We start from the raw sequence: 11,142 nt of genomic DNA on the forward strand, positions 1-11,142 counted from the left end.
AAACCGCAATGTAAAAATGTTAATAAAACTTTCTAAGAACGTTTAAATTTATATTTATGTGGACTAGGTTAGATGCATCACAATGTAAAAACATGACCAAATTCTAGAAGTTTCTAAATTAGTTTTTTGAGGGACTAGGTTTATCACAATAAATTGAAATGTAATTTCATTTTTATAGACTTTTGGGTTAACTAGGTTAGATAAATCACAATATTAAAAATAGTTAATTTTCTAGGAACTTTAAATTTATTTTTCATGTTGACTAGGTTAGATAAATTACATTTTAAAAATACAAATTAACTTTAAAATTTAAATTTTTTATGTGGACTAAGTTAGATGATAAAACTGAAGGGCAAATATTTAGGGAAAATGCCATGCCTCTTCAAAACCGAAATAGTTATTTGAGTTTTCTTCTGGATACTTCTTCCTACATGTAATTTGAAGTAACGCACACAAAGTCGATTTTTTTCCCCCATATGATTATGAATCATATGTGAAAAATTTCTGTACGCTGTATACCTATATGTCCTAAAACAAAGAAATGATTAAGCAACGATAAAAAACTTAAATTATATTTAAAAAATATTTCACCTATTTGTTAAAATTCTAGGAGGAGCTCCACGTCTCCTTAGATGGTAATATCCTTTATAATTTATCTTTAAAACTCCTCTATTCAAACAAACGTGTAAAAAGTCCTCATGCTCCGTGATGCAATTAATATTTTTGCCACAATCTTCATACATTTCTTGCATTGTTCTTTTTGCACTTCGAATGGTTTGACAACAAATTAGACCTGATTCCATATCATTTTGTGCCAGAAATCCTTTAAGTAATTCTGCTTCTAAACCAAGGCTTAGCCACTCCGGTACACAGTTATGGCAGTTGCAGTTTCTTCTTAATTCATCAATATCCAAATTTATTTGTAAATGATTATTTTGAGCAACTTGCCTATTATTTATTTCATCCTGGGTATACTCTGGTTCGAACTGGTACGGTATTACACGAGAAGAGTTCATTTAAAAAAAAATAACCTTAGCATATTCCTGTGTTTACGCTCGGCCATGGCCAACTTCGCGCGCTCACTACGCTCGCACCAGGCGGCCTACCCAAAAGATCAAAAATAGCGAAATTCGTTCTTTGCCGCTACGGAGGCGCTGGAGCCACCTCCGGACCTAACTATTAGCATAGAATCGAATGGAACGATTATGGTTTTTCGTTCTTTTAAGTAATTTATTGAAAACTATTCGATATATTCGTCGATGTCAGAGGTAGAATAAACCTTTTCCCATGATTTACAACACTTTTCAAAATTTTCTAATTCATTTTTCCCGCCGAGATCGACTATTTCCAAAAGTGCCACCGCTCAGGCGCCAGTGAAAATCACATGTTTAGAATGGAATGCAAACTAACCGACATGTGGAATTTTTCATCAAACGTTTTGGTTTGGATTTTAAACTATTTTATGGCAAGTAGATAAACAATTAAACTGCTATTTAAAGTGATGCAACTAAAATTTTAGTGTAATGAGCATAAAAAATACTTTTAATATTTTTATGAAATAATTTGTTTGACGTTAAAGTTAATAATTGCATTTTTTCATTAAATTTTAGAGACATAAAGTTGGAATAATAGTAATAATGAACGAAAACATGAATGAACATTGGTAAAAAAGTATGAATACTGGTAGATATGAATGAACGCTGATAAATATGATTTTATGAATACTCGTAGATATGAATGAACACTGGTAAATATGAATACTGGTAGATATGAATGGTAGATATGAAAGAATCCTGGAAAACAATGAAGTATCACTGGTGTATGGTGATCAAAATATGAAAATCCATAATGAAAATGAAAGACCTTTACATTTTCAGAAGTTTTCTCGATTGAGGTTTGTAAACTAGTTCCTTTACTTTCTCAAATCAAATTGTCCTAGTTATGTTATCAACTACGGGTGGTATTTTTTGTCACAGATAAATTTGGCAGATATCGAGGCATGAGGGACATTAAAATTGCAATGCAAAATTGGACACCTGGTAAGTTTCGGCAACACGGAGATTCAATATTTTCGCTAATTTCTTGCTGATTCTCGAAAATAAGGAAGTGCTGCCTCAATGAAACATTACAAAATCCTAAAAGTGTTGAATTTGAGAAGGGTCCTGAAATGCACTTGAGACACAAGCTACAAAATTCAGCTTGCTCCATTTTCTGTACCACAAAACCAGCTACGTAAGCCAAACTTGCCAATTTTAAAGTGGTTCGTTGCGTGTCAGGCTCTGTACTCAACACATTTGGTATCATATAAGTTGGATACTGTATAGCCACTCTACTCTAGAAGGTTGGGTAACGTGCCTTCGGAGGCCTTAGAGCGAACTATACAATAACTATCCTATTATAATAAGATACTAATATTTCTTAGATATTCCCACCAAGGGAAGAGAATGCAACCTGGCAGCCACTGGGGGAAAACTACAACTGACTAGCAGGCTAGCTGGGAGTTAACCACTCCCATACTAGTTTCTGACTGCTACTAACCACTGACTCTACAGCTCTGCCTCTATGCTCTTAAAAGCCCTATCTCTCTCTCTGCTACCTCCTTTTATACCAACTCCCACACTGGTGCCACCACCCGCGCCCTTGGGAGTTAGGCCTAATAAGATAAGGGTTTGCCTGTTTGGTCTACTAGCAATATGACTGCCACTGACCAGGTTGGCTACAACTGTGGGAATACCGTAGGTATTGCCGTTTTTTCCAGGGTTCGTAATTTAAGACCTTTACGGTAATCTGTTTCACAAAAATGTAAACTACATACAACACTCAATTCTGATCTGTCATTTATTTGAAAATTATCCCAAGAGATATTTTCTAGCCACATGCCTCTCAACGCCCCATCAGAAGGAAACTCGTGGAAAGAAACTCCAGGTGTTTTGCCTTTTACAGATGGGTCATAGGGAACACAACTCAAAGGCATTTTTGGGTAATTTATACAAAAATTATTGATATGTAACAACTTTAAATAATAATTGAAAAATGAAATAAATATCTTTTTACATAAATCTAATATCATTCAGCATTAAGTAATTATCAAGTGTTCGAATTTCCCGCCGCGAAAATTGTTTTAAAAGACAACAAATCTAAAATCCAACAAGGCTTAACTATTCATACAAACTATTTAAAAATTACATAAGTAATGAAGTATTTGAGGGGTTATTTATGGAAATTGAACTTTTAAGTTATAACCTAAGTATAAAATAAATACAATTTTCTGATATTTAAATAATTTCCAGTACTATGTACTCATTATGGTCAAGTTTCGCGCCATAGAAAACCATGTTATTTATATCGTAAAATTAGCCGAGTTTAAGGTCCGGAAGTAGCGCTCCCGACGGCTGTCGAAGACACTAAAAACCAAACTTTTATTTCGCGCCAATACATGGATTTGAAATTCTTTGGGTAGGCCGCCTGGTGCGAGCGTAGTGAGCGCGCGAAGTTGGCCATGGCTCGGCTAAGATCTGTAATTTTCAAATAATGATTACCTGAAAGTATTGCCAAAGGCTCGGCACCCTCGCTCTCCTCTGCTCTAGGTACCTTGTTAAGCATTTCTAGTTAGGAAGTTTCTTCACTCCTCCGAATCTCTCCCTTAGCCAATCAGAAATATCGGTCATATGTCCGTCCGTCAACGCGTGTAAAGCTAGGAGCTGTTTCAAATAATGGCGCGACTCTAGTGCTCAAGTTTTCGATTCGTAAATAATTAATATCTCGATTAATAATGTTTTATAATATTTAAAAAATATATCATTTAATTGCTCTTTAAACGGCCTTTTTAAAGAACCCAACATAGGGAATGGGTGTAATTTTCTTTTAAATAAAGGACTAGATAAAAAAGTTATTTTTAAACCAACCAATTACATTATTACTATTGACTATGGTTTATTAAGAAAATTCTGAAAATGATCAATCATGGATTACAAACTTTAAAAGGAGAGTTAGGAAATTTACATTTTCGAAAAATATACAGGGTCTTTTTTTTTGTTCGGAAAAGTGTTTTTTTTTCAAAAACTATTTATAGTACCGATTTCAAATTTGGAAGGTCAATTCTCTATACCGGGGGACATCAGTTTGAGAAATTTGAGCGTTTTCGGTAATGTGTTTCACCAATTTTGAAAAATTATTTTTCGACCACTAGGTGCGAGATAAAAAATTTCTATTATAAAGTTGTAGGCCGTCATCGAAAACCCTTAAAATTGTTCACTCGACGAAAAACAACTTATTTATCAGTGAAAATTCGAGCTTGAAAAATTTACAAGTTGGTGAAGCCAAATTACGATTGTTTGAAACGATAATTGAAAAGGGAACAAGTCTAATACAAACGTAGTAGAGTTTTCACACTTGAAAAAATGTACACGTTTGGTTTTTAAATGCAGATATTTTATTCACATAAATTTTTACAAAACATTTTCAATAATATCACCATTGGCTGCAACACAGGTTTGTGCGCGGACAATTAAGTTCTCAAACGCTTTCTCTACCATTTCTGGTGTGACGTCTCGGCAAGCACTGATTATTCGTCTAATGAGTTCCTCCCTAGTTTCAATGGGCGTGGCGTATACCTTTGCTTTAACGAATCCCCAGAGAAAATAATCCAGCGGTGTTAGGTCAGGTGACCTTGCTGGCCAATGCACTGGACCATTTCTCCCTATCCACCTTTCAGGAAACTCGTTGTTGAGGTGCTCAGTTACTTGCCGGGAAAAATGCGGAGGGGCGCCATCTTGCTGAAACCACAACTGACGTCTTTCAGCCAATGGAAGGTCGTCGATTGCGTCACTCAGTTCGTTCTGTAGAAAATGTAAATACCTTTGGCCGTTGAGGTTCGTCGGCAGGAAAAAGGGACCAATCAAACGGTTTCCAACAAGTCCAACCCAAACATTGACCCGTTCAAATTTAACCTGGTGAGATATTCAAAACCCCAATGTGGGTTGATGTCAGACCAAAGATGGCTGTTTTGATGATTAAAGGGCCCATCTCTAGAAAATGACGCTTCGTCGGAGAACAAAACATGGCGCAAAAATTGTCTATCTTCTTGGACAGCATTTAGTAACCAGTTGCTAAATTCATAACGTCTTTGATGGTCTCCGTCAATTAGTCCTTGGTGGAGCGTAGCTCTGTATGGGTGATAGCGATTCTTAGGAAGAATTTTCCACACACGATTTGCAGAACAACCCAAATCAGCAGCGGCGTTAGCGCAACTGTGACGAGGATATGCCACAAAGTACGCGAGTACATTGTTCTCGAAGTCTAAATCCGGTTGACCCAATCCGCGAAACCTAGGTTGCAAGTTACCAAATTGATTGAAATCGTGAATTGCTCGTCTTACTGTATTTACAGATGGTGCTCCATTTGGATGTCTTTCTGCGAAGATTTCAGTCACTCTTCTAAGGTTTTGCGCTGCTTCTCCATAGTAAATGGCAACTATCTCGGTACGCTCAGCTACTGAATAACGAGGCATTGTTCGAAATATTATCAAACACTGATAATAATCTCCCAAAGTTTTCCTTTAAATACCCAATGCATGTTTAGGATTGACCTATAGCCTCGTGTTTTTTAAATCCGGTCGTTTTTTTAACCAAAGTTTCAACTGGATTAGGTAATTCGGTTTCAATTATCGTTTCAAACAATCGTAATTTGGCTTCACCAACTTGTAAATTTTTCAAGCTCGAATTTTCACTGATAAATAAATTGTTTTTCGTCGAGTGAACAATTTTTAAGGGTTTTCGATGACGGCCTACAACTTTATAATAGAAATTTTTTATCTCGCACCTAGTGGTCGAAAAATAATTTTTCAAAATTGGTGAAAAACATTACCGAAAACGCTCAAATTTCTCAAACTGATGTCCCCCGGTATAGAGAATTGACCTTCCAAATTTGAAATCGGTACTATAAATAGTTTTTGAAAAAAAACACTTTTCCGAGCAAAAAAAAAGACCCTGTATGTTAAACTTTGCAATTTGAATTGCCTGAAGCTTAAATCATGACTTATTTATTTAGATTAATAAATACAAAAGAAATAAACAGCATGCAAAAATCAACATTAACTAAAATTATCATTTATTTTAATCAGTTTTACAACTGAATATTTGATAGATTATCAGAATAGTACCCAAAGTTTATAAAAGGTGTTTTTGGTTTATAAATTTCCCTCAGCGCTAAAGCCACGAAAGTTACCCCGAAACATAACGTTAATAGTATCAAAAACAAACACAAACTTGTGGAACCGTCAGTCGGATTTAGAGATAATACTTTACAAGACAGTGCAAATACAGTAAAGCTGAAGTACAAGGTTACGAAACTCAAAATATAAAACCAGAAAATTTTCGTATTGTGGTTTACAATCATAGCCACTAATGCTATTCCCAAAGTACACATGACGGGAAGAAGGTAGTACCACGAACTGGTGAATAGACAAGATTGACAATATCCAATATTTTTGACATAGATCAAACCAGTTACGCTGACCATTAAGTAGAATGTGGTCATAATGGAAAATATAGCGATTGCACTTTTTGTCCATATCAGTTTTTGAATCCTAATTCCGTTTGGTGCTGTATTATATGGTACCAACTTTAAGGTTTCATTTAACTTGGAGCAATGAAGATCTTTTGATAACGCATCAGAAACTGGTTGATTTTCGATATAGTAAATTCCCCGAGATTTCCTGTCCTCAAAGCTCTGGCAAAACCTGAAAATAAAATATATTTGAGATTTTTGAACCCAGTTTGAATAGGCTGGAATAGTACTTTGGTTCAAACACATTTAGAAAAATGACTAGGATATAATTTCAGGAGATGTTTAAACTCTGCCTCCTTTTTTGGATTGAAGTATCTTTTACTTTTTGCACCCTTTATCCATTTCGGCTTTGAACCCCCATTACCCCTACCTTAAACACGCCCTTGAATATTGAATATCTTTTCATTCGATGGCGTGACCATGGCTTAAAAGACGATAAACCATTTCCCATTCAAATATTTAATTCAACAAGCATATTACTTCGCCAATATACGAAAGACTTTTCTATGGAGTTGATGTTTTTCCAACGGCACTAACTATAGCTTTATTTAAGATAGAAAGGGGGCTCTAGAATCTCAAGAAACCTCAGATTTTAAAATAAATTATAAGAATTGCTCTTAGAAGACCTTTTTTTAAACTTGAGCTCTTGACCCTTTTTTTTGATAGACACAAATCAGTGTCGACCCAAGGCCTTAGACACCAGCACACAATAACTGATTAATCAGGGTGAGATAAGTGTAACGGACACGCCAAAGGGGGGATAGGTGCCGACCATCCGTTGGGGGATTGGTAGTCGTCCTCACACGGCCATCCACAAACTCTGCCTCCCAGACGCCTGGGATTACATGAGTACGCCACTACACCCGGCAGCTCCTGACACCTAGATACCAATACGTGTACACTCTGTTTAAAAAGTCTTCGACAGGGGAAATTTTTGCCCTCTTTTTAATTCTGCTAGAAAACTATAATAGATAGATCTATGAAACCAATTGCAACTACTATTTATGTTCTAAAATCTTTCGTTAGTTATCGGTTTCATCCGCCAAAAATTAATAGTTTCGGCAGCTACCGTCAAAACTCAATTTACGTTTCAATCAAATAAACTTTTATAACCGAAAGAATAATATGTACTCGAAGGCTTTTTTTTTGGAGTAGAATTGATAATATATGATAACTCACCTAAAAGAGTCTTCCGCTAAGCTCATTTTGTGTTGCAAAAATATTTTACGAAACTGCTTTGATGCCTTTGTATAAAATACCTTTGGATATTGATTTTTTTTTTGGAAGTTGGACTTGTAGTTATGCTGACTTCTTCAATCGTTTATTTCGTACATTCACTTACATCCTTTCCAGAGTGCACTTTAAACCGTCAACATACTTGTAGTGCCTATACAAGAATTCACATATTTTCCATAAACGAAATATAATCATTAATATTACCATAAAAAGTTTAAGAGATTTATTATCTGCGACGGTCGAAAGATGTATTGCGTGCAAAAATCTGATGTAGTGTTTTATTTTTTCAAAAAATTTCGTACGTGAAACGTCTCCGTTTTCAATATTTTCATTGTTTATAAAATTAATCCCTTTATTAAAAATAATAATTTTTTATATTTCAAAAGTGGTTGCGTCGCAAATTTTTTATTCAATACCGCGTAATTGGCGCGAAATTATAGGCACTGTAAGGGACTGATATAGTTGGTTATTCCCTTATTAACTTAACCCGCCGAATTCGAAATAATTTCCAAAAATTGCCAGGATTTTGGATTTCGAAAATGAATCTTTAAATTAGGAAACGTTTTTTTCCGATCGCGTTATAGTCGTAATTATCGAACTTCTGTTATTTCATCTCGTATATAAAGATAAGTGTTTGTATATATATATTTTTTGTTACTCATAATTATATTTTATGATGCTGGACATGCATCAGATTTATAGCCCGGTGTACCGGTAAGATTTAAACCACACCACCGGAGGCCCATCATCAAACGCCCTACGCCAGCGTCCACACGCCCGGACAGGTGACAAAACCAGCATGGGTAGCAGAACAGTACTACTGATTGTCGCACCTTCGACGCAAGCCGCTCAACCCAGGAGAAGGTGCAGCAATTGGCCGACCAACTCGCCACTTCGCACACAGCATTGTGAATAAGAGCGGATGCTCTGGCAACGCCAGCCGACACCCTACCTAGAAAGTCAGAGAGCCAAGCCCATTGGAAAGAGCGCCTAAAGGGGAACGGCGGGCACACGGCAGACCGCATAACCCGGCACAGCTGGCACCGGAAATCCCGGCGGAACCCCAAAAGGCCGGGAGATGGGCGCCGTGCCCTCATACGGAGGCCCGCAGCCCCACAGCAGGCAACTCAATCCGCCGAGACGGCCAGTTTGCCCGGCCACTCTCCGTTAGCCTGAGCCGAAGCCCAGTTACCAGCCCACACCGGACCGAAGTCGGAGGTGGAGATAGGACCATTTGGACGGAGCTAACATCTCCCAGTGCGCCACCGCCCGTGCTGGGTTACAAGAGCCGGACCCCGACTCCTCGGTAAAGCCACCAGTTATTGCACGCTCCGACCCCTCGTGGGTCTATTTTATGATGCTATAAAATTTAGTCACATACAGTCATACATACAGCTAAAAATTGCAGAAATTTATTTCCCTCTCAATTGATTCCAAAATTCTTGACGCCACTCGATTTTTATCCTATCATCGAAAATTACATCCCAGTATTGTGCTCGAATCGAATGAGTTGCACAATACCATATCTCTATCATTTCTGAACTATAATTTCGGTTTCTTTCAATTCACGGTACTTCATAACCCGCATACGCACTATTGTGATTTTGGAATTCCGAAGCAATTGATACAGGCGGCATCTAACTTTAAACAACATGGCTACCTTATTTCCAAAACCAGGTAACTCGAAACTTCGGTTTGTCCATAAATAACTCGAAAAATTAAGTTTCTCTAAAAATTAATTCAAATTAACGCGTTTGTGTTTCGCTACCTTATTTAAAAAACCATGTGACTCGAAAATTCGGTTTTATGTAAAAATTTATTTAAATCGCGTTGTTCGCCTTTCGCAACCTTTTTTCTAAAATCTGGTAACTAAAAAAAATCAATTTCGATTAAAGATACACTAGTGTTAACTATCATCAGTCTCTAATTGCAATCAGTAATGCTAGAGTTACCGAGTTGTTTCAAAAACGCTACGCTAAGAGAAGACCAAGTTTAAACGCCTTTCTCAATGGACGACATTGTACTAGTCTATTTTGTGTTACAGTCCCCAAAAAGCATTAGAAGCGCAAGCAAGGACCTGGTTTTAACTAGGGATCATGGCTGGATTGTTCTTCGCCGGATTTGGGTACATTTGTTCGAATTTCATTCGTCCGAACGGTGTTACAAATGTCCGAATGATCATTTGTCCGAATGCCGGAAAACAGGATCGTATTTCATTTGCCTGAAAAATGTATCAGAACTTTTGTTGGTGATTTAGTCGTTCAGAGTATGTTAACTTTACTGGCGAATTTCATTTGTTCGAATAATCGTTTGTCCGTTTTTTCGAACATTAGGAATTGGTTGTTTTTTTTTAAATATTGTTAATATAAGAAAACAGTAACATTAACGTGAACCTAACCTAAAATATCCACAACATTCAACGCAATTCCCACTTACTATATTCGCCAAAGGAAAAATGGACATAATAGGATAAAATGATTAGACATTATAAAAAAACAGCAATAAGAAATACTAATTTGAACATTTGTTCCACCGTTCAGACGATTGAAATTCGAACAAATGTACCTACCACTTCCATATGTTTCGAGTGACCCCCATCAAGCTCTTCATGATGGAGATATGAAATGTCGATTTGATTTTTTGATAATGGAAACCCCGATTTTCCAATCAGCTTTAAGTGTCCGATTAATGTTCGTTTTCGAGAGATGGGCCATTTAACCACCAAAACAACTGCATGTGGGGTGACGGTAATCCTCATTGGCTTTTCGTAATCATTTCGTGCCATTTAGACTTCATGACTGGGCAAGTTTGGTTGTTGATCGTGTAATTGGCACGTTTTTCTTCATCATCGCATTAATTGATGCTATTGCATGTGATAGAGACCTCCAGTGCTTTTAATCACAGCTGTAAGCTACCAGCTGATGCAGGACGCGAAAAATATATTCGCCGACTCGCCGAGGCTTAAAAAACTATGTCATATTTTCCCCGCTTTTACTTAGAAAATAAAGTTCCAGTGTATCTCAAAACGCTAATAGATTATGTTTCGAGCTTTTCTGAAGCCGTTTCGCTAATATTTATTATTTATTAACTATATTTAATTAGGTTAAGAACCATTTTAAGACGCCTCGAAAATCGCGTAACGCTATGGGAAAATATTTTTTTACCACGACTGTACCTCTCACTAGGTGATTCCAAATTCCGCCACTGGAGGTCTCTATCACGTGCAATAGCATCAATTGAGAGAACTACCTGGCTATACTTCAAAACCAAGTACCGATTGCCTTATAATCTATAGGAGACGTTTTGAGAAATATTAAGATATGTAATTCTATTTTCGTA

General features: G+C 36.7%; 1 long non-coding RNA gene across 1 annotated transcript; it reads left to right on the forward strand.

The window, feature by feature from the left end:
• The first annotated feature begins 1,772 nt into the window (after positions 1-1,772).
• Positions 1,773-2,226, forward strand: LOC149957316 (uncharacterized). The gene is made up of 3 exons (XR_016478203.1): positions 1,773-1,894; positions 1,977-2,039; positions 2,104-2,226. It is a non-coding gene; the product is annotated as an uncharacterized LOC149957316 (long non-coding RNA).
• Positions 2,227-11,142: the final 8,916 nt, after the last annotated feature.

Source organism: Leiobunum rupestre, chromosome 2 (genome assembly GCF_980474605.1).
Source record: "Leiobunum rupestre chromosome 2, qqLeiRupe1.1.hap1, whole genome shotgun sequence".
Taxonomy (NCBI): domain Eukaryota; kingdom Metazoa; phylum Arthropoda; class Arachnida; order Opiliones; family Sclerosomatidae; genus Leiobunum; species Leiobunum rupestre.